Source organism: Somniosus microcephalus, chromosome 1, assembly GCF_052327205.1.
Source record: "Somniosus microcephalus isolate GS21.2 chromosome 1, FLI_Smic_1.0, whole genome shotgun sequence".
Taxonomy (NCBI): Eukaryota; Metazoa; Chordata; class Chondrichthyes; order Squaliformes; family Somniosidae; genus Somniosus; species Somniosus microcephalus.
This window is the reverse complement of record NC_140987.1, coordinates 108,565,315-108,588,772: the sequence shown is the minus strand read 5'-3', so window position 1 is coordinate 108,588,772 and position 23,458 is coordinate 108,565,315. Positions and strand designations below refer to the sequence as shown.

General features: G+C 45.5%; 1 protein-coding gene across 2 annotated transcripts in view; it reads right to left on the bottom strand.

The window, feature by feature from the left end:
* The window catches only part of ror2 (receptor tyrosine kinase-like orphan receptor 2), a 450,069-nt gene that overhangs the window by 40,497 nt on the left and 386,114 nt on the right, over positions 1 to 23,458 (bottom strand). The gene's annotated exons all lie outside the window — the stretch shown is intronic.

The following is a 23,458-nucleotide window of genomic DNA, read 5'->3' as shown; positions in this document are numbered from 1 at the left end:
TGTCTTAAATGGGCGACCCCTTATTTTTAAACAGTGACCCCTAGTTCTAGATTCTCCCACAAGAGGAAACTTCCTCTCCACATCCACCTAGTCAAGACCCCTCAGGATCTTATATGTTTCAATCAAGTCACCTCTTACTCTTAAACGCCAGTGGATACAAGCATAGCCTGTCCAACCTTTCCTCATAAGATAACCCGCCCATTCCAGGTATTAGTCTAGTAAACCTTCTCTGAACTGCTTCCAACGCATTTACATCCTTCCTTAAATAAGGAGACCAATACAGTACACAGTACTCCAGATGTGGTCTCACCAATGCCTTGTATAACTGAAGTATAACCTCCCTGCTTGTATTCAATTCCCCTCGCAATAAACAATAACATTCTATTAGCTTTCCTAATTACTTGCTGTACTTGCATACTAATCTTTTGCAATTCATGCACTAGGACACCCAGATCCCTCTGCATCTCAGAGCTCTGCAATCTCTCACCATTTAGATAATGGCCCAGAACTTGGTGTCGGGGGCTTGCCGCGCGTGCAAGCCCCCGATGTGCGCTCACCCGGCGCGCCAACATCTGAAACCTGGCCCGCAGTGGATTTCCTTTCAGTGGCCAGGTTCTGATGTCGGTGCGCTGTGCTAACCTGACCCAGCAGCGTAGTTAGTGCGATGTGCCGGCTGGGATCAGGTGAGCACTGTTCAGTCAATCAGGGGAGGGGAAACTTCATTCATAAGTTTGAGAGTAAGAACTGTCAAACTCATGAGAAGTACTGCACCCCAAAACACTACTTAAACTTCAAATAAAATTTTAAAAAACATCCCAATCGTTAAATTAAGTATAAATAAGTTTAAAAAAATAATTTAAACAATAATTTTTTTTTTTGAAAAAAAATAAATTTTTAATAAAAAGGGTCTAAAACTAAACTTACCTTATTGTAGAGTCTTTAAAATAATAAACCTGTGGAAAAAAAAATTCTAAATTGCACTAAAACACCACTTACCTGTAAAAATAAATACTTACGTGTGCTTTTTACAAGCGTAAAGACCGGAGGCCTTTACACATGCGCAAATCCCCCAAAACAGAGGAAATCCAAGACGCACGCGCTGCCCCCTACAGCGCACGCGCTAGCCTCTTCACCTCTTGGGTTAGAGGAGAGGAAATGCCGGTTTTCAGTGCATGCACTGTGCATGCTGAAAACCGGCATTTCCTCCGGCCAGACGCGTGAGTACCCCTTCTGTACTCACGCGTTTGGGGAGGAATTTCTGCCCCAATATGCTTCTTTTTTATTCTTCCTGCCAAAATGGACAATTTCATATTTCCCCACATTATACTCCATTTGCCAGATCTTTGCCCACTCACTTAACCTATCTATCCCTTTGTAGCTTCCTCCTCATGTCCTCTTCACAATTCACTTTCCTACCTATCTTTGTGTCATCAGCAAATTTAGCAACCAAAACTTTAGTCCCTTCATCCAAGTCATTTATATAAATTGTAAAAAGTTGAGGCCCCAGCACTGATCCCTGTGGCACACCACTTGTAGTGTATGTGCCTTTAAGAGACCCATGTGTACTGTAATGCCGGTAATGGCCACACGGGCTATATACGCCTGTATATTGTGTTGTATCCGTTAGTTCCCCTCCGGACTTTGTTTAGTAAACACCTATCAAACCAACTCCTGTCTTCAGTGTCTCTATCAACACACAGACACAACAGTGGCGACGAAGTGGAAACAGACTTACCTGCAATTCGGCAGCACCTCAAGGACATCGATTCCTCTGGCGTCCAGAAGAATCAAGAAAGTGAAAGAAGCTGTGGTTTCACCAGCTGGCCAAGCTGGTGGCAGGTACTGCGCTAATCCTTCCTGGGCGTCAGGCTGGGGCTCCAGCGGCTGGCTCTACAGCTGGGCCAAGCAACGAAAACGGAGGCAAGCAGTAACAGACGGGGAGGGAGCACTCGGGAGACGGCCGGTGCTGCAAGCAGGTCGGCGTTCAGACCTAGAGAGAAAAAGTCCGGCGGGAACGAGTCTCCAACTGTAAATAAATAAATAAAATAAAAAAGAATGGAAACAGCGTTGTCATCGGCAGCAGCGGCGGGAAACGCCATATCTTTTCTGCAGAAAAGAAAGAAAAGCGCGGGAAGCGCCATATCTTTTCTAAGATGCCTAAGTCTGGCAATATTCATTCTTTTGATAACGAGATAGAGGATTGGACCACATATGTGGAAAGAGTGGAGGTATATTGCACTCCAAATGGAATAGAAGATGAAAAAAAAGCTTCAGTACTGCTAAATCTAATGGGCGCAAAGACATATGGGCTGTTAAGAAATTTAATCACGCCAGCCAAACCAAAGGACAAGAATTTTAAAGAAATTGTTGATACCCTACAGGAGCACTTAAACCCAACACCGCTGCTGATAGCAGAACGATTCAAATTCTTCAAGAGAAATCAACACAAGAATGAAAGTAACGCTGATTACCTCACCGAATTAAGGAAGCTATCAAAACACTGCCAATTCGGGGCAGGACTAGCAGATTATCTTTGAGACAAATTCGTCTGCGGTCTCTTAAGTGAAGGAACACAGAAAAGGCTGCTTTCTGAAAAGGATTTAACACTGGACAAGGCTTTCAGTATGGCTGTATCATACGAAGCAGCCGCAAGAGGAGCTGCAGAGATATAACAAAAGATACAACAAAAGACACAGGACTTCGGCACCCATGAAATGACACAGGGTTTCGAGAGATGTTATCGCTGCGGCAGATCCACCCATGACCAGAGGGACTGCTGGTTCAAGGACAAAGCATGCAGGCAATGCGGAAAGATTGGACACATTGCACGGGTATGCCGATCTGGACAAAATAAATCCACAGACAGGAAAAAAAAATCAAAAAAGAAAAGTACAGAAAGGTACAAATGATGACGGACAGTAGCTCCGAAGACAAGAGCGATAGCGACTCCGAAAACAAGAGACTAAGCTGTCTCAAATTACATAATGTACTTGCCAAAGATGATTACCAGACCATTTGGGTTACCCTCACTGTTGTGTATGTACCTTTAAGAGAATAACTGGTCTCAGACTGCAGTACCGGCTGTGACCACCCCTGTATAAAAGGTGCTAGTAAGCCTCTGTAGTTTCAGTCTCCCGATTGACTCCTTTCAGTAAAGACTTGTTTTGTTCAACTCCTGCTGTCCGTGTCTCAATCATACACGGACATAATACTGGCGACGAGCAGATACGAACTTACCTACAGTCTGCACCACCTCCTGGGATCCATTCCTGCAGCAAAGTGAGCAGAGGTCGAGGCCAGAAGGAAGAAAGAAGCAGTAGAAACGGGCGTTGACCGTGGGCATCCGCCCCTGAGTCAGCGGAGTTGAAGATCGCTGGAGAAGCTGTCGAAAGCGGGGCCTGGTTCCTGTCGACGGTGCTTCAGCTAATCGGGCTGGTGGCAGGTAGTACACTGATCCTTCCTGGGCTGCGGCGGTCGCGAACTCGAGCGGGTGGCTTGCAACGGGGCCGAGCAGCGTTATCGGGAAGAGGAGAGTGAGAGGGTGAAGCACACAGGGCGCGGCCAGTGCTACGAAGCCGGGCTGCGTATGTAGGGTTGCAAAGGGGTGGAAAGTTTCCGGTAAATTTCCAGAAATTTTCCACGGGAAGTTTAGCTTGGGAATTTTGCCCAAAAAAGCACATGCTAGCAGAATATTGTTTTTTTTGTATTTCTTTCTTTTTTTTTTTCCCCACAGGTCCTCTCTTAAAATTACTAACAGAGATGGAATCTTAATTATTAAGGAATTTCTTAATCAATATATGTTTATCTTCTTACTTGGCTTGTTTTAATAATTACAAGTTTTGTGTGTGACTGTGAACAAATGTGTCCTGATTGGTTGGATGAGTGGATGAGCGATTAGCTCCCTCTATTTGTAATATTTGCATATCGAATTGTGATTGGCCTGCAGGCATCTGTAAGACTGCTATAGTTTTTTTTAAGATCCAGGTTAGGGGTCCTGAGGGAAGTCATTTTGTTTTCTGCTGATGTTGTGATGATGCAGTAAGTAAATCAGACTTTATACCAAATAAACCAGTTACTTGTTGAACTCTGTTGTCCTTCAAGTTAAAATATACAAAATAATAAACTATTGGTGATGTAGTGTCGTGTGTGTACAGGTCATGCTTCCATCACATGGAACATCAGCAAAAATGTACTCACCCTGTTGCAATCGTGCTGATCGACCGCAGTTCGACACAGAGATGAATGCCCTTTATTTCTCTGCATAGAACAATGCCACGTTTACCGTCGGATGTGTGGAAGCATTTTACCCCAGGCATTAAAGATGGAAAGACTGTGTACATGTGCAAACACTGTAGAAAGCCATATGTAAAGAATGCCACAAAGATGCAGCAGCATTTATCCAAATGCAACAACTTCACTCAAAGCTCACAGCAGTCAGCCTAGAGTTCCTCTGCTTCCATTCAAGAAGATGATGGTTCTCATTCAGCATCAGGCTCCTTATCATCAGCAACTCCTGGCCCACTTGGAAGGTTCTTTGATACAATGGATAACCATAGCCAGAAGAATGCAGATGAGTGCCTTGTTCGAGCTGTATATGCAACAGGCTCACCCCTCATGCTCACAGCCAATGTGTACTGGAAGAGATTTTTCAATGTTATTCGCCTTGCATACTGTCCTCCCACCAGACATGCTTTGTCTACTTATTTGCTGGAGGCTGAGTATAACAGAGTCCAAGGAAAGCTCAAAGAAATGATAGCGATGGCAGACTGTGTTGCAGTTATCTCAGATGGGTGGTCAAATGTACGAGGGGAGGGCATCATAAACTACATCGTCTCCACTCCTCTCCCAGTGTTCTTCAAGAGCACAGACACGAAGGACAACAGACACACAGGCACATACATTGCTGATGAGCTGAAAGCGGTCATCAACGATCTTGGATCACAAAAGGTCTTTGCAGTAGTTACTGACAATGCTGCGAATATGAAGGCTGCTTGGGCTCAAGTGGAGGAGGCCTACCCTCATATTACGTCTATTGGGTGCGCAGCTCATGGGCTTAACCTGCTCCTCAAGGACATCATGGGTTTGAGAACCATGGAAGCACTGTACAAGAGAGCCAAGCAAGTTGTTAAGTATGTCAGGGGAAAACAGGTAGTTGCAGCAACCTACAACTCCAAGCAAATGACAAAGAACAAGAACACCACACTGAAGCTGCCCAACAACACTAGATGGGGTGGTGTTGTCATAATGTACAACAGCCTTCTGGAGGGTAAGGTGTCGCTGCAAGAAATGGCAATATCCCAGTCTGGGGATATGGAAACCACCATCAAAAAAACACTGCTGGATGATGTGTTTTGGGAGAGAGTGGTTAGCAGCCTTAAACTACTCTCACCAGTAGCATCTGCAATTGCTCAGATTGAAGGAGATGACGCTGTCTTGTCAGATGTTCTCAGGCTTTTTACTGATTTAAAAGAACAAATCAGCATTGCCCTACCCACATCCCTGCTGCTCAAAGCAGAGGAGAAGGCAATTGTTCAATTCATACAGACGCGTCAAGAATTTTGTGTCAAGCCGATTCATGCTGCAGCATACATGCTGGACCCAAAGCATGTTGGGAGACCAATACTTTCTGGAGAACAGATCAACAGCGCTTACAGTGTGATTTCTACCCTCACACCATCTCAATCTGGATGTGGGCAAAGTTCTGGGAAGTCTGGCAAAGTTCTCTACCAAGCAAGGTCTTTGGAATGGGGATGGGATATGGGAATCATGCAAGCATATCAGTGCACATACCTGGTGGAAGGGACTTTGTGCATCTGAGACCCTGTCACCTATTGCATCGGTGATACTCCAAATCCCACCTTCATCAGCGGCCTCTGAACGAAACTGGTCACTTTTTGGGAATACGCATACAAAGGTGCGCAACAGGCTGACTAACAAGAGAGTGGAGAAACTGGTGGCTATCCGGGCGAACCTACAACTTATTGAGCCAGCTACAGAAGTGTCCACCACACAGCTAGACAGTGACACAGAGGAGGAAATGGACACGTCAGAGCCAGAGTCAGAGAATCAGGAGGAGCAATGAGGAGTAGAAGACGCAAAGGGACAAAATAAGGACAAATTACAGGCTAAATAAGCTGACGCACTTTTTATTTTATTTTAGATGGGTCTTTTTTGTGGGGGTTCAATAAAGTTCAAAATTATAACCTAAATAAAGTTTTGAAAGCCTGTTTTTATTTGTATGGAACAGTATGTCTATTTTGACGGCAAAGATAATATAAGGGTCAGAGACAAAAACCATCAGTGTGCAAAAAAACTCAAAATTCCCATAAATTCCCAAAAATTCCCATGGAAAGTTTCCTCTTTTAAAAATTCCCAGAATTTTGCAACCCTAAGAGGGAGGCAAGAGTCCCACAGGGTTGTTCCACGACGGAAAAAAAAAAATATTAAACGCGCAGGAAACCGCAAGGAGCTGCAGGTTGCAACGGAAACCGCGGAAAGCAGCGCTAGCAACAGCGGGGAAGAAGGCAAAAGCGCGGGAGGCGCCATTTTAGATTTTCAAGATGCCGAAGACTGGCTGTATCAATGCCTTTGATAATACAATGGAGGACTGGACCACGTATGTGGAAAGAGTCGAGGTATATTGCGAGGCAAACGAAATAGCCGATGAGAAAAAGGCATCGGTATTGCTCAACTTAATGGGCGCTAGAACGTACGGCCTATTGTGGGACCTGATTACTCCAGCCAAACCGAAGGCGAAGAGTTTTAACAAAATTGTTGCTGTCCTACAGGAACACCTAAACCCTGCACCGCTGTTGATAGCCGAAAGATTTAAATTCCACAGGAGAACTCAGCATAAAGATGAGAGCAATGCTGAGTACCTTACGGAACTACGCAAGCTATCAAAGCACTGCCAGTTCAGAGCAGGATTGGCAGATACACTACGGGACAAATTTGTCTGTGGACTCCTGAGTGAAGGAACACAGAAGAAGTTACTCTCAGAGAAAGAGCTGGCGCTAGATAAGGCTTTCAGCGTGGCAGTATCGTACAAAGCAGCAGCCAGGGGAGCTGCGGAAATTCAACAAAAGCCACAGGAATACGGCACCCACGAAATGACATGGGGATTTGCAAAATGTTATCGCTGCGGCAGAACTAACCATGACCAGAAGGACTGCTGGTCCAAGGACAAAATATGCAGGCAATGCGGAAAGATGGGACACATTGCACGGGTTTGCAGGTCTGGGAAGAAGACCAGCGACAACAAAAAGGCTACTAAGGAACCGTACAAGAAAGTACAAAAGATGACGGACAGTAGTTCCGAAGACCAGATGAGCGATAGTGAATCCGGGAACAGGAGACTAAGCTGTCTCAAACTTCACAACGTAATCGCAAAAGAGGATCACCGAACCATTTGGGTCACCCTCACGATAGCAGGGTCCCAAGTTAAAATGGAATTGGATACAGGATCAGCGCTAACTGTCATGAATCGACGAGACTACGAGCGGCTATTCTCACACATACCCTTGAGAGAGACATCCATCGTCTTGATGACGTATACGGGGCAAAAAGTATACCCCAGAGGAAAAATAAGGGTGCCTGTCGAATACAACGGCAAGAAAATACGGAAACTGTATCTCTACATTCTGCAAGATGGTGGACCACCGTTATTGGGACGTGAATGGATCAGGAAGATAAGCTTAGATTGGCACTCCATTCATGCAATGACGGTGGACGGTAAAAAAGATGAAGATGTCACTCCTGGACGATTGTCAACAATCTGAGCTAACGCCAAAGAGGTATTTCAACAAGAACTGGGCACGCTTAAAGGCGTAACCGCCTCGATAAAAATAGAAGAGAATGCAATTCCCAAGTTTTTCAAAGCAAGACCGGTACCATATGCAATTCGCCCAGCCGTCGAGGCAGAGCTGGAGAATCTGGAGAAGGCAGGCGTGTTAAATAAGGTCAACTGGAGCGAGTGGGCGACACCCATCGTTCCTGTCATGAAGAAAGCATTAAGCAATAAGTCTGAGGAGCCAAGGAAGGTTCGCATCTGTGGGGATTTCAAGGTGACGGTGAACCCTGTCCTTCACACAGTACAATATCCTCTTCCAAGGATAGAAGACATCTTCGCCTCACTGTCTGGAGGGAAGCGTTTTACAAAAATTGACCTAGCACAAGCATATTTGCAGATGGAGGTTGAAGAATCCTCTAGGAAGTATCTCACGATAAACACTCAAAGGTCTTTACCAGTATCATCGATTGGTATTCGGAGTAGCATCGGCTCCGGCGGTATGGCAAAGAGCGATGGAACAAGTCCTGTAAGGGATTCCGGGGACTCAGTGTTACTTGGACGACATCTTTGTGACAGGTGAAGATGACAGTGAACACCTTAACAACCTAGAGCAGGTGCTCACTAGACTACGGGAACATGGGCTACGAGCCAACCGCCCCAAGTGCGAGTTTTTTAAGAAACAGATATCGTATTGTGGCCACGTGATTGATGAAGAGGGGTGACATAAGTCCCCTGACAAAATTGAAGCGGTTGTTAAGGCCCCAGCGCCTGAAAATGTGTCGCAACTGAGGTCATTCCTCGGATTGGAGAATTACTAGCATAAGTTTTTGCCGAATTCGTCGACAATCCTGCACCCACTGAACGCCCTGCTACGAACGGGAGTAGCATGGAAAGGGAGCAATGACTGTAAGCGGGCCTTTCAGAAGAGTAAGGACTTAATCACTTCAAGAGAAGTATTGGCTCACTACAACCCAGCACTGCCGATCAGACTGGCATGTGATGCGTCTCCCTATGACATTGGGGCGGTACTGTCACATAAATTCCTTGATGGTTTAGAGAGGCCGATAGCTTTTGCGTCACGCTCGTTAACTTCTGCCGAGCGTAACTATGCCCAGATTGACAGAGAGGCCCTCAGCCTAGTGTGGGGGGTGAAGAAGTTCAATCACTACCTGCATGGTCAAAAATTTACTCTACTAACCGATCATCAACCTCTTGTCTCCATTTTCAACCCTCAGAAGGGCGTACCGATAATGACAGCGCAACAGCTGCAGAGGTGGTCCCTTTTCCTAGGGGCACACCAATATGACATCGAGTACAAAGGAACTAAACAGCATGGGAATGCTGATGGATTGTCACGCCTACTGTTGCCGACGTTGGAAGAAGACGACCTTGCAGTGGATCCAATGGAGTTATTCCACTCGACCATAGTCGAATGTCTCCCTGTGACGAATGCAAACATAGAAAAGGAAACACGGAATGACCCAACACTATCACGGGTCTATGATTTAATGGTGAAGGGATGGCCAGCACATGGCGAACCACTGCTGCCAGCATTCTCGCCGAGAAGAGAACAGCTGTCAGTGTGCAGAGGAACCTTGATGTGTGGATCCAGAGTAGTAATTCCACCTAAGTTGACGGATAGAGTGCTCAAATGAGCTTCATGAGGGTCATCTGGGTGGGGTAAAAATAAAGAACTTAGCCAGAGCATTTGTGTGGTGGCCGGGAATCGATAGAGAAATCGAAGAGATGACCAAGAGCTGTGCAGGATGCCAGAAGGTCCAAAACGCCCCACCGCAAGCTCCTCTACATCCATGGGAGTGGCCCTCATCTCCATGGCAAAGGGTGCACATTGATTTTGCTGGTCCCTTCATGGACTCGATGTTTTTAATTGCGGTGGATGCACATTCAAAGTGGCCAGAGGTAATTAAAATGTCCTCAACCACCACGGAAAAAACTATCACAGTTTTACGAACCATATTCGCCAGGAATGGGCTGCCTGAACAGATTTGCTCTGACAATGGACCACAGTTTGTGTCTGAAGAGTTCCGGAGGTTCTTAAAGAACAATGGTGTTAAGCATTACACATCTGCCCCATATCATCCAGCCACTAATGGATTGGCCGAGAGGTTTGTTCAAACATTCAAGAAGGCTATCAAGGCAATGTGTAATGAAGAGATACCCCTACAACACAAGGTGGACAACTTCTTGTTTGCCTACCGGAATGCGACACATGCGGTTACCAACCAAGCCCCAGCCATGATGTTCTTCAATCGAAGACTACGATGCCGCTTGGATTTGGTTAAGCCAAACGTCCGAAGAGATGTGGAGAACAGGCAGTTTCAGAATATGAATGAAAGGCCGACCAGGAGTTTTAAGATAGGTCAACCTGTTTTGGCCCGGGACTACCGCACTGAGAAATGGCAGCCAGGAACGATTTGTACACGGCAAGGACCTCTCATGTATACCGTGGACATTGGAGAGAGCATTGTAAGACGCCATGCTGACCAGATTCCACTGGAAAACGTCAACTCCACACCACGATCTGATACACCTGGTAATGAAATCGACGTACCAATTGCATCTACCGCAGAATCGGTGATATTGGAAGATGAACCAAACAACGACATTGATCCCGACTCAACCTTGCCAGAGGAACCCGATACCCCAAAGAGGCGTTATCCAGACAGAATCAGGAAGCCTCCTCAAAGACTGAACTTATAATTGCTTAAACTTAACCAATGTATCTAGCAACCGTAATTGTGATTGTAATTAGTTATCATTTAGTTGTTAAATGAATGTTATGTACTGTTTATCTAAAAGGGGAGGAATTGTTGTGTATGTACCTTTAAGAGAATAACTGGTCTCAGACTGCAGTACCGGCAGTGACCACCCCTGTATAAAAGGCGCTAGTAACCTTCTGTAGTTTCAGTTTCCCGATTGACTCCTTTCAGTAAAGACTTGTTTTGTTCAACTCCTGCTGTCCGTGTCTCAATCATACACGGACATAATACTCACGATAGCAGGGTCCCTAGTTAAAATGGAGCTAGATGCAGGATCAGCTCTGACCGTCATAAATCGACGGGATTACGAGCGGCTATTTCCGCATATACTTTTAAAAGACACATCCATTATCTTGAAAACATATACGGGGCAGAAAGTATACCCCAAAGGAAAAATAAGGGTGCCTGTTGTATACAACGGCAAGGAAATACAAAAGTTGTATTTATACATTCTACAAGATGGTGGCCCACCGCTGTTGGGACGTGAATGGATCAGGAAAATACGTTTAGACTGGCACTCCATTCAGGCACTGACGGTGACCAGTAAGAAAAAAAATTATGATGACGTCATGCCTGAACGATTAAAAGACATCTTGGCCAACGCCAAAGAAGTGTTTCAATAGAAACTAGGAACCTTGAAAGGCATCTGTAGTGTCCGTGTGTAGATAAAGACTCTGAAGACAGGAGTTGGTTCATAGGTATTTACTAAGCAAGTCTGGGGGGGGTTTCTAAAGAATATACACAATACACAGGCTTATTTAGCCCAAGTGGCAATTACCGGCATTACGCACACCTGGGGCTCTGAAAGGCACATACACCACAATTCCTCCCCTTCTAGCTAACTAGTACATCATATTTTAAGTAATTATTAATTACATGTTATATGCAAAATAATATACATTGCTGTATTAATTAATTGTAAGTTAGTCTCTCAGGAGGCTTCCTGACTCGGTCCGGATAATGCCTCGGGGGTGTAGTAGTTTCTGGTGGTGTAGTAGGTTCTTCTGGCAAGGCTGATTCGGCTTGAAGGCCAGTGTCGGGTTCATCGGGCTCCAGTATCACCGGATCGGAGGTAGATATGGGTATCTCTACTTCATCGTTAGATATATATAGAGTGGTGGTGTAGGTTGTCCCTTTTCGGATGACTTGATGATTTGGTCAGCATGGCGCCTTATTATGCTGTCTCCGATGTCCACGGTATACATCAGTGGTCCTAATCGTGTGCAGATAGTTACAGGCTGCCATTTCTCGGTACGGTAGTCCCAGGCCAAAACCGGTTGGCCTATCTGGAAGGCCCTAGTTGGCCTTTCATTCATGCCCTGGAACTGCCGGTTCTCCACGTCCCTTCGGATGTTGGGCTTGACCAAATCCAGCCGGCATCTTAGGTTTTTCCGTGCTGGTGGAGGACATCTTTATTACCTCCGGCCACTTGGAGTGTGCATCAACTGCGATTAAGAACATTGAGTCCATAAATGGACCAGCAAAGTCAATGTGCACCCTTTGCCAGGGAGATGAGGGCCACTCCCATGGATGTAGAGGGGCCTGTGGCGGAGCATTTTGGACCTTCTGGCATCCTAGGCAGCTCTTGGTCATGTCTTCGATGTCTCCATCGATACCTGGCCACCATACAAACGCCCTAGCTAGGTTCTTCATTTTCACTCCACCCAGATGCCCCTCGTGAAGCTCCTTTAGCACTTTATCCTGGAGTTTGGGTGGAATCACCACTCTGGATCCACACATCAAGGTTCCTCGGCACACTGACAGCTGTTCTCTTCTTTGCGAGAATGCTGGCAACAGTGGTTCGCCATGTGCTGGCCATCCCTTCACTGTTAAATTGTAGACCCGTGAGAGAATAGGGTCATTTCTTGTCTCCCTTTCAATGGCAGAATTTGTCACCGGTAGACATTCCACGATGGTAGAGTGGAATATCTCTACTGGGTCTACTGTAGGTGCCTCTTCTATCGTTGGCAACGGTAGGCGTGATAAACCGTCAGCATTCCCATGCTGTTTTGACCCTTTGTATTCAATGTTGTATTGGTGTGCCCCTAGAAAAAGGGACCACCTCTGTAGTCTTTGTGCCGTCATAATGGGGACACCTTTTTTAGGGTTGAATATGGAGATGAGGGGTTGATGGTCAGTCAGCAAGGTAAATTTTTGTCCGTGTAGGTAATGGTTGAATTTCTTCACTCCCCATACCAGGCTGAGTGCTTCCCTGTCTATCTGGGCATAGTTACGCTCAGCTGAGTTCAATGAGCGTGACACAAAAGCTATCGGCCATTCCGAGCCATCAGGGAATCTATGGGACAATACCGCTCCTATGCCGTAAGGGGATGCATCGCACACCAGTCTGATTGGTAGTGATGGGTTGTAATGAGCCAAAATTTTCTCGGATGTGATTAAGTCTTTACATTTATGGAAGGCACGTTTACAGTCTTCGTTCCATTTCCAAATCACTCCTGTCTGTAGAAGATCATTAAGAGGGTGTAGAATAGTTGATAAGTTCGGTAAAAATTTATGATAGTAATTTATTAATCCCAGGAATGACCTTAATTGTGAAACATTTTCAGGTGCTGGGGCTTTTATAACTGCTTCAATTTTTTCAGGTGACTTATGCAACCCTTCCTTATTAATTATGTGGCCACAATATGATATCTGATTTTGGAAAAATTCGCACTTGGGGCGATTTGCTCGTAGGCCCCGTTCTTTCAGCCTAGTGAGCACCTGCTCCAAATTGGCAAGGTGCTCGTTTTCGTTTTCTCCTGTTATAAGGATGTCGTCTAGGTAGCATTGAGTCCCCGGAATCCCTTGCAGGACTTGCTCCATAGCTCTTCGCCAGATAGCTGGAGCTGATGCTATTCCAAAAACCAGTCGATTGTACTGGTACAGGCCTTTGTGTGTGTTTATTGTGAGATACTTTTTAAGAGGTCTCCTCAACCTCCATCTGTAGATATGCCTGTGCCAAGTCAATTTTTGTGAAACGTTTCCCTCCGGATAGTGAGGCGAAAATATCTTCTATCCTCGGAAGAGGATACTGTACCGTGTGAAGGACCGGGTTTACAGTCACCTTAAAGTCCCCACAGATGCAAATTTTTTTCTGTTCCTCAGAGTTATTTTTCAATGTTTTTTTCATGACTGGAACGATGGGTGTTGCCCATTCGCTCCAATCTATTTTGGATAATACGCCTGCCTTTTCCAAATTCTTCAGCTCTGCCTCGACTGCCGGACGTATTGCGTATGGCACCGGTCTTGCCTTAAAATTTTTTGGAATTGCTGTATCTTCCACTTTTATTGAGGCGGTGATGCCTTTCAAGGTTCCTAGTTTCTCTTGAAACACTTCTTTGGCGTTGGCCAAGATGTCTTTTAATCGTTCAGGTATGATGTCATCATTGTTTTTTTCCTTACTGGTCACCGTCAGTGCCTGAATGGAGTGCCAGTCTAAACGTATCTTCCTTATCCATTCACGTCCCAACAACATTGGACCACCATCTTGTAGAATGTATAAATACAACTTTTGTATTTCTTTGCCGTTGTATACCACAGGCACCCTTATTTTTCCTTTGGGGTAGACTTTCTGCCCCATATATGTTTTTAAGATAATGGATGTGTCATTTAGAGGTATATGCGAAAATAGCCTCTCGTAATCTCGTCGATTTATTACGGTTAGAGCTGATCCTGTATCTAGCTCCATTTTAACTGGGGACCCTGCTATTGTGAGGGTAACCCAAATGGTTTGGTAATCCTCTTTGGCAAGTACATTATGTAATTTGAGACAGCTTAGTCTCTTGTTTCCGGAGTCGCTATCGCTATTCTGGTCTTCGGAGCTATTGTCCGTCATGATTTGTACCTTCCTGTACTTTTCTTTATTGATTTTTTGTTTTCTGTCAGTGGATTTATTTTGTCCAGATTGGCATACCCGTGCAATGTGTCCAATCTTACCACATTGCCTGCATGCTTTGCCCTTGAACCAGCAGTCCCTCTGGTTATGGGTGGATCTGCCGCAGCGATAACATCTTCCGAACTCCTGTGTCATTTTATGGGTGCCGAAGTCCTGTGTCTCTTGTTGTATCTCTGCAGCTCCTTTTGCTGCTGCTTCATATGATACAGCCATCCTGAAAGCTTTGTCCAATGTTAAATCTTTTTCAGAAAGCAGTCTTTTTTGTGTTCCTTCACTTAAGAGACCGCAAACAAATTTGTCTCGAAGATAATCCGATAGTCCTGCTCCGAATTGGCAGTACTTTGATAGCTTTCTTAATTCAGTTAGGTAATCAGCGTTACTTTCATTCTTGTGTTGATTTCTCTTGAAGAACTTGAATTCTTCCACTATCAGCAGCGGTGTTGGGTTTAAATGCTCCTGCAGGGTATCAACAATTTCTTTAAAAGTCTTGTCCTTTGGTTTGGCTGGAGTGATTAAATTTCGTAACAGCCCGTATGTCTTCGCGCCCATTAAGTTCAGAAGTACTGAAGCTTTTTTTTCATCTGTTATTCCATTTGCACTGCAATAAACCTCTACTCTTTCCATGTATGTGGTCCAATCTTCTATTTCGCCATCAAAAGCCTCAATATTACCAGATTTAGGCATTTCAGAAAAGATATGGCGCTTCCCGCGCTTTTTTTTTCTCTCTGTAGCAACGATATGGCGCTTCCCGCGCTTTCCCGCCGCTGCTACCGATAACAACGCTGTTTTACTGTGGTTTCCGTTTATTCACTGTTGGAGACTCGTTCCCGACGGAGGTCTAAACGCTGACCTGCTTGCCGCGCCGGCCGTCTCTCGAGTGCACCCTCCCAGTCCGTTATTGCTTGCCTCTGATTTCGCTGCCTGTCTCAGCTGTAGAGCCCACCGCTGGAGCTCCAGCCTGATGCCCAGGAAGGATTAGCGCAGTACCTGTCACCAGCTTGGCCAGCTGGTGAAACCACAGTTTCTCTTACTTCCTTGAGTCTTCTGGGCGCTGGAGGAATCGATGTCCTTGAGGTGCTGCCGAATTGCAGGTAAGTCCGTTTCCACTTCGTCGCCACTGTAGTGTCCGTGTGTAGATAAAGACACTGAAGACAGGAGTTGGTTCATAGGTATTTACTAAGCAAGTCTGGGGGGGGGGGTTTCTAAAGGATATACACAATACACAGGCTTATATAGCCCAAGTGGCAATTACCGGCATTACGCACACCTGGGGCTCTTAAAGGCACATACACCATAATTGCTCTTAAAGGCACATACACCACAGCATCACCGCCTCAATAAAAGTGGAAGATGCAGCAATTCCCAAGTTTTTTAAAGCAAGACCGGTGCCATACGCAATTCGTCCAGCAGTCGAGGCAGAGCTGGAGAATTTGGAAAATGCAGGCGTATTATCCAAAATAGATTGGAGCGAATGGGCAACACCCATCGTTGCAGTCATGAAGATAGCATTGAATAATGATAAATCTGAAGAACAGAGAAAAATTCGCATCTGTGGAGACTTCAAGGTGACGGTAAACCCGGTCCTTCACACGGTACAGTATCCTCTTCCGAGGATAGAAGATATTTTCGCCTCACTATCCGGAGGGAAACGTTTCACCAAAATTGACTTGGCACAGGCATATCTACAGGTGGAGGTTGAAGAGGCCTCTAAAAAATCTCACGATAAATACACACAAAGGTCTGTACCAGTACAATCGACTGGTTTTCGGAGTAGCATCCGCTCCAGCTATCTGGCAAAGAGCTATGGAGCAAGTCCTACAAGGGATTCCGGGGACTCAATGCTACCTAGATGACATCCTTGTAACAGGAGAAAACGACAACGAGCACCTTGCCAATTTGGAGTAGGTGCTCACTAGGCTGAGAGAACGGGGCCTACGAGCAAATCGCCCCAAATGCGAATTTTTCCAAAATCAAATATCATATTGTGGCCACATAATTAATAAGGAAGGGTTGCATAAGTCACCTGAAAAAATTGAAGCGGTCATAAAAGCCCCAGCACCTGAAAATGTTTCACAATTAAGGTCGTTCCTGGGATTAATAAATTACTATCATAAATTTTTACCAAACTTATCAACTCTTCTACACCCTCTTAATGAACTGCTACAAACAGGAGTAATTTGGAAATGGAGTGAAGACTGTAAACATGCCTTCCATAAATGCAAAAACTTAATCACGTCCAAAGAAGTTTTGGCTCATTACAACCCATCACTGCCAATCAGACTAGCGTGCGATGCATCCCCTTATGGCATAGGAGCAGTATTATCGCATAAATTCCCTGATGGCTCGGAATGGCCGATAGCTTTTGCGTCACGCTCATTGAACTCAGCTGAGCGTAACTATGCCCAAATCGACAGGGAAGCACTCAGCTTGGTATGGGGAGTGAAGAAATTCAACCATTACCTACACGGACAAAAATTTACCTTGTTGACTGACCATCAACCCCTCATCTCCATATTCAACCCTAAAAAGGGTGTTCCCATTATGACAGTGCAAAGGCTACAGAGGTGGTCCCTTTTTCTAGGGGCACACCAATACAACATAGAATACAAAGGATCAAAACAGCATGGGAATGCTGACGGTTTATCGCGCCTACCGTTGCCAACTGTAGAAGAGGCACCTACAGTAGACCCAGTGGAGATGTTCCACTCAACCATAGTGGAATGTCTACCAGTAACAAATTCTGCCATTGAAAAGGAAACGAGAAATGACCCGACTCTCTCACGAGTCTACGACTTAACGGTGAAGGGGTGGCCAGCACATGGCGAACCACTGTTGCCAGCATTCTCGCAAAGAGGAGAACAGCTGTCAGTATGCCAAGGAACCTTGATGTGTGGATCCAGAGTGGCGAATCCACCCAAACTCCAGGATAAAGTGCTAAAGGAGCTTCACGAGGGGCATCTGGGTGGAGTGAAAATGAAGAACCTAGCCAGAGCGTTTGTATGGTGGCCAGGTATCGATGGAGACATAGAAGAAATGACCAAGAACTGCCTAGGATGCCAGAAGGTCCAAAACGCTCCACCACAAGCCCCTCTACATCCATGGGAGTGGCCCTTATCTCCCTGGCAAAGGGTACACATCGACTTTGCTGGTCCATTTATGGACTCAATGTTCTTAATCGCGGTTGATGCACACTCCAAGTGGCCGGAGGTAATAAAGATGTCCTCCACCAGCACGGAAAAAACCATCACAGTATTAAGGACCATATTTGCCAGGAATGGGCTGCCGGAACAGATCTGTTCTGATAATGGACCGCAATCTGTGTCCGAAGAATTCAGGAAGTTCTTAAAAAACAATGGGGTTAAGCACTACACGTCCGCCCCATACCATCCCGCCACCAATGGATTGGCTGAAAGGTTTGTCCAGACCTTCAAGAAGGCCATAAAGGCCATGGGTAATGAAAACATAAAACTTCAGCACAAGGTGGATAACTTCTTGTTCGAATACAGGAATGCAACACATATGGTTACAAACCAAACTCCCGCCATGATGTTCTTCAACAGAAGCCTAAGATGCCGGCTGGATTTGATCAAGCCCAACATCAGAAGGGACGTGGAGAACCGGCAATTTCAAGGCATGAATGAAAGGCCAACTAGAACCTTCCAGATAGGTCAACAAGTTTTGGCCCGGGACTACCGTACTGAGAAATGGCAGCCTGGAACTATCTGCACACGACTAGGACCGCTGATGTATACCGTGGACATCGGAGAAAGCATAATAAGGCGCCATGCTGACCAAATCATAGAGTCATCCGAAAAGGGACAACCTACACCACAACTCTATACGCCTAACGATGAAGTAGAGATACCCATATCTACCTCCGATCCGGTGATACTGGAACCCGATGAACCCGACACTGGCATTCAAGCCGAATCAGCCTTGCCAAAAGAACCTACTACACCACCGAGGCGTTATCCGGACCGAGTCAGGAAGCCTCCAGAAAGACTGACTTATAATTAATTAACTGCAGCAATGTGTATATTATTTTTCTTATAACATGTAATTAATAATTACTTAAAATATTATGTACTGGTTAGCTAAAAGGGGAGGAATTGTAGTGTATGTGCCTTTAAGAGCCCCATGTGTACTGTAATGCCGGTAATGGCCACTCGGGCTATATAAGCCTGTATATTGTGTTGTATCCATTAGTTCCCCTCCAGACTTTGTTTAGTAAGCACCTATCAAACCAACTCCTGTCTTCAGTGTCTCTATCAACACACAGACACAACATCACTCGTTACATCTTGCCAACCAGAAAATGACCCATTTATGCCAACTCTCTGTTTCTTATTAGTTAGCCCATCTTCTATCCATGCTAATATGTTACCCCCTACACCATGCTTTTATTTTCCACAATAACCTTTGATGTGGCTCCTTATCAAATGCCTTCTGGAAATCTAAGTACAGTACATCCACCAGTTCCCCTTTATCCACAGCACCTGTTGCTTCCTCAAAGAACTCCAATATATTTGTTAAACATGATTTCCCTTTCACAAAACCATGTTGACAATTATATGCTTTTAAAAAAAAGTTTAATACTATCTTTAACTTTTTTAGTTAACCTCGGACGGTGTGCCCTCTCCTTGGAATTTTTCTTTCTTGTTGGAATGTATATATTCTGTGTATTCTGAAATATCCCCTTAAATGTCTGCCACTGCAACTCTATTGATCTATCCCTTAACCTAATTTGCCAGTTCACTTTAGCTAGCCCTGCTTTCTTCCCCTATAATTGCTAGTCTTGGACCCACTCTTCTCTCCCTCAAACTGAATGTAAAATTCAATCATATGATCGCTGCTTCCTAGGGGCGCATTCATTATGAGGTCATTAATTAATCCTATCTCGTTGCACAATACCAGGTCTAGTATAGCCTGCTCTCTGGTTGGCCCCAGAACGTGCAGGTCTAAGAAACTATCCCGAAAACATTCTATGAACTCCTCATCTAGGTTACCTTTGCCCATCTGATTTTTCCAGTCTATATGTAGATTAAAATCCCCCATGATTATTGCCGTACCTTTCCGACAAGCTCCCATTATTTCTTCCTTTATACTCCATCCTACCGTGTGGTTACTGTTAAGGGGCCTGTACACCATGGTGTTTAAGGTTTTTGCTTTCTTTTTACTTATAAGTGGCTTGTGGGTTTGTATTGTAGCTAGAAATAATGAAATGGTTAAATTGTTCATTCCCAGGATGCTTTAGGGTTTAATGCATCAGTGTAAAATTTAGCTGCCTGTATTGTTAATTTTCTGCTGCGTTGCAGGATATGTGTGGTTCATGCCTGTTCAACTAAAGACTTGACAATACGCTTTGAAACAATGGGCCCTAGATGGTAAACAAGTAGGCATCTGGTGTTTTGACAGGAACAACCTCATTTCTGGGGATCTGTTCACAATAACTGTTAAGCAGGACATATGAATCATCTAGGACAGTGTGCATGACTAGAGGTCTATAAAAATTCTGTAAATGGCGGCCATGTATAATCCATATTGGGAAAGGGAAAGATAGAGCTCTTGATCAAAATCCTGGCAGAGTCAAATCCAGACACAGATAACATCACAAGGCGATAGCATGTATGTCAGCAGGAAGCATACAAACGTAAACACTAAACCTGGGCAATTCTGCTTATGTTTTTGTATTAGTTTTTAAATTCTGCTGCTCTTGTCTGCAGACAAAGCATCAAAAACTTAAAAGAACTTTTATATTAACATTTGGCATTAATAAAGATATAGGGGGAAAAATTCAGTTGTTTGCGACTCCCGTTAGCGCCTTAAGAGGGCGCTAATGGGGCGCAAAGCAACTAGCGCCCAGGTGCAGCGATGTTTGAGCCACTTGCGAAATTAGCTAGTCATTTTGCAGCGGTGCTAAACACTACTGCCACGATCTCCTGCGCCGGCAGATTGTGATGTCAGTTGAGTGCGCAACGCCCTGGACTGGATATGGAGTGGCGCCCCCCTGCCTTACCGCCTGCCGCTAGTAACGACAGGTTGAGGGGAGCATTTTGCAGTCAGAAAGGGACTGGGGGAGTGATATTTAAAGGCGACCGCTTCCTGCCTTTTTTTGTTGGTGACATTTTTGCGCCACGCATTCTGAGAGAGGACTGACTCCTGGAGAGATTCAACGCTGTGTGAAGGAGTTTTGGGTACTGAGCAGCACTTTGCAGGTTCATTTTGATATGCCCTTCCTTGCTTCACCAGCGCTCTGAGGTAGCGCCTCGCTCCTCGGCCTTTGCGCCTTAAGACAGGTGTGAATCGCCTGATTTAGCGCTCCAATCCCCTCCAGGGGCGATAAAAGCCAAGTTTGCCGTCGGAGGCGATAATTAGCTCCAGGCGCTAAACTTTGCGCATGGCCGATAACGGCACCCCAAACGGGGCGACACTGAATTTTTCCCCCATAATCCAGGACAACAACCCTACATCATTTAACAGCACTTACAAAACAGAAAGAGAAAGTACAGCAGTTACCACAAGCAATGACTGCAATTCAAGCACTAAATCCAAATGCTATTGAAAATTGTTGACTCTTTGTTTGAACAGTAGAAAATCAGTGCATGGCACGCACAATGGTATAAATATACTTTTAAAATTTAAAAACAAAATCTATCTTCAGAATTTGTAGTGCGTCAGGATCGAAAGGATCGCTGAAGGTTATGTCTCTAACCAGAGGGGAATTGGGGTAATATGGTTTATTTCTCTGTATCACTACTGCTTAGCGACATTAGCCCGAATTTTTATGCTTGCGGGATTGGAGGCAGGTCAGGAGTAAAAGTCAGAATAAATCGGAGCACTTTGGGAACGTGCAGTCATCCCGCCTCCTCACGCCTTTAACTCTGGCGCGTTTGCCAGTGCGGCACGGACCCGAACGGCAGAGACGGGCGACTTAATTTAGATTATTACCTTGTTGTCAGACCCTTAACCGTGTTTTTAACCAGACCTTTTGAATTCCACTGCATGACCATGGGAATCACGTCCGTCAAGCTGAGGCGGAAGCTCAGTGGTCATTGAGCGAGGTCATTACTGCAGAGCATGGAAAGCACAATAAATACTCCCACATGACACCTGCTTACATTCCTAAGAGAAAGGCTCTTGCTGAATGCATTTTGAGCACAGATTTAGGTTTCTATGCAAATTTGCAAGTCTTTTCTTGCAAAATTCAGAAGCCACTCTCACCTCATTGCTACTACCTATCACACCATTGACAGATTGCTTCTCTGATCTCTACTTGACCTGCCATCTATTATATTAGCATGGGTGCTGTTTATACTGTTTTACGTTGGTCCTCAGAATCGGACCAGGATGAGCCCCCACACCAGCAGCAGCAAGAGCAACACCACCAACCTTCTCAATGACTTGATGCTCTACAGGACGGAGGGCATCAGCGCAGGGCTGCACCATGCCGGAGGCGATACCCCCAACACAGGGTATACAGGCAGAGGCTGAGCTTCCTCAACATGACTGAGCAGCAGTGCCAAAGGGAGTTCAGGCTATCGCGCCAGGTCGTCAGACATGTGCAGCCCAGAGGACCTGGTGGACACGCCTTACCAGTGGCTGTCAAAGTCACCAGGGCCCTCAGCTTCTTCACCTCAGGCTCCTTCCAGGGATCTGCAGCAGACAGTCGCAGCATCTCGCAGTCGGCCACCCACAGATGCATCAGACAGGTCACCGATGCCCTCTTTGACAAGTCAGCCAATTATATCAACTATGCCACTGATGAAGTCAGTGTGTCTGAGTGGGTGTAGGGGGTTTTGGCGTGTGCCCAGTCAGCTCTGCCCCTGACTGTCTGAGCGGTTCGAATTGCTCCCACACCCCCTGGGTTCTAGACACTGGACTTAGGTACAGGCAGCGATACAGAAAAACGAGTAGACAAGTGGCTCGGTGCAAGAAAACCGTAAATTTTATTAAAGGCAAAACAAGATCACAATACTGAGAATCACTAAGATGATTACAGGCATATAAAAATAATACTTATTTGGGAATGGGGAACAAACGGCACATCGAGGGAACAAACACATTAAAATCCCCTTATCCTTTCCCCTATACCTAACCAGATTAAGCTATGAGGGGCCAAGGATTTATGCTCACCAATTCAAAACCTGTTGACTTTTAACGGTTGTGAGTTTTGGGTTCCGCTCTTGCTGTCCTTTGGGGTACTTCGTCGCCACGTGGTCACAGGGCGCGGCGATGGAGTTGTTTGTGCGAAGCACCCTCCTTTTCCTCAGTTAACGTCTTCATCGAGTCGTGATGGGTCTTCTTCCTCGGCGGTTTGGTCGCTGAAGGGTTTTATAACGGTTGGGGCTCAGTTGGCGGTTTATATTGTCAATATGCTTTTACTACCCATGCTTTGAACACCAACTTATTCTTCATGGACGCTGCTATCCATGCTTCCAACGCCAACTTATTCATCAAACGCCAGCTTATAACTAGGCCGTTTGTCCCCCAACGCGTCTTTCCGCTGCCCATCTCTGCCTTTAACGGTTTACTGTTTTCTTCGTCTCGTCTGTCCGTTTGTGGCCCGTATGTCCTGTGTCTTTTCGAATCGGGTCTCGTTCTCCTCCCGCATTCGGCCCTCGGTGTAGTAATGGGCGTCCTTGATGTTGAGCGGTGCAGGGAGCGAGAAGAGAGCCCGCCACGAGGCCAGGGCACGAGAGTCGAGAAGCAAGCCGGAGGGGCAAGAGAGAGAGAGAGAGCTTGGCTACCGGTGGGCCTACAATTATACCCGGTTCTTCATCCCTTATCTGCGCGCTAAATCAGGTCAGTCCTTTGTCTAAATTTTGGCGGGCTTGTCCAAAATGATTACAGCCATTTACTTTAACGACTTCTGGGGTGGTTGTCTCCGTGTTTAATGGCTTCGATGTCCTGGCTGTTTGTTATTTATGAAATTTAATTGTCATAATCCTGGCTTGATGGCTACTGTGAGCTGTTACCGATTATGTATGCAGAAAC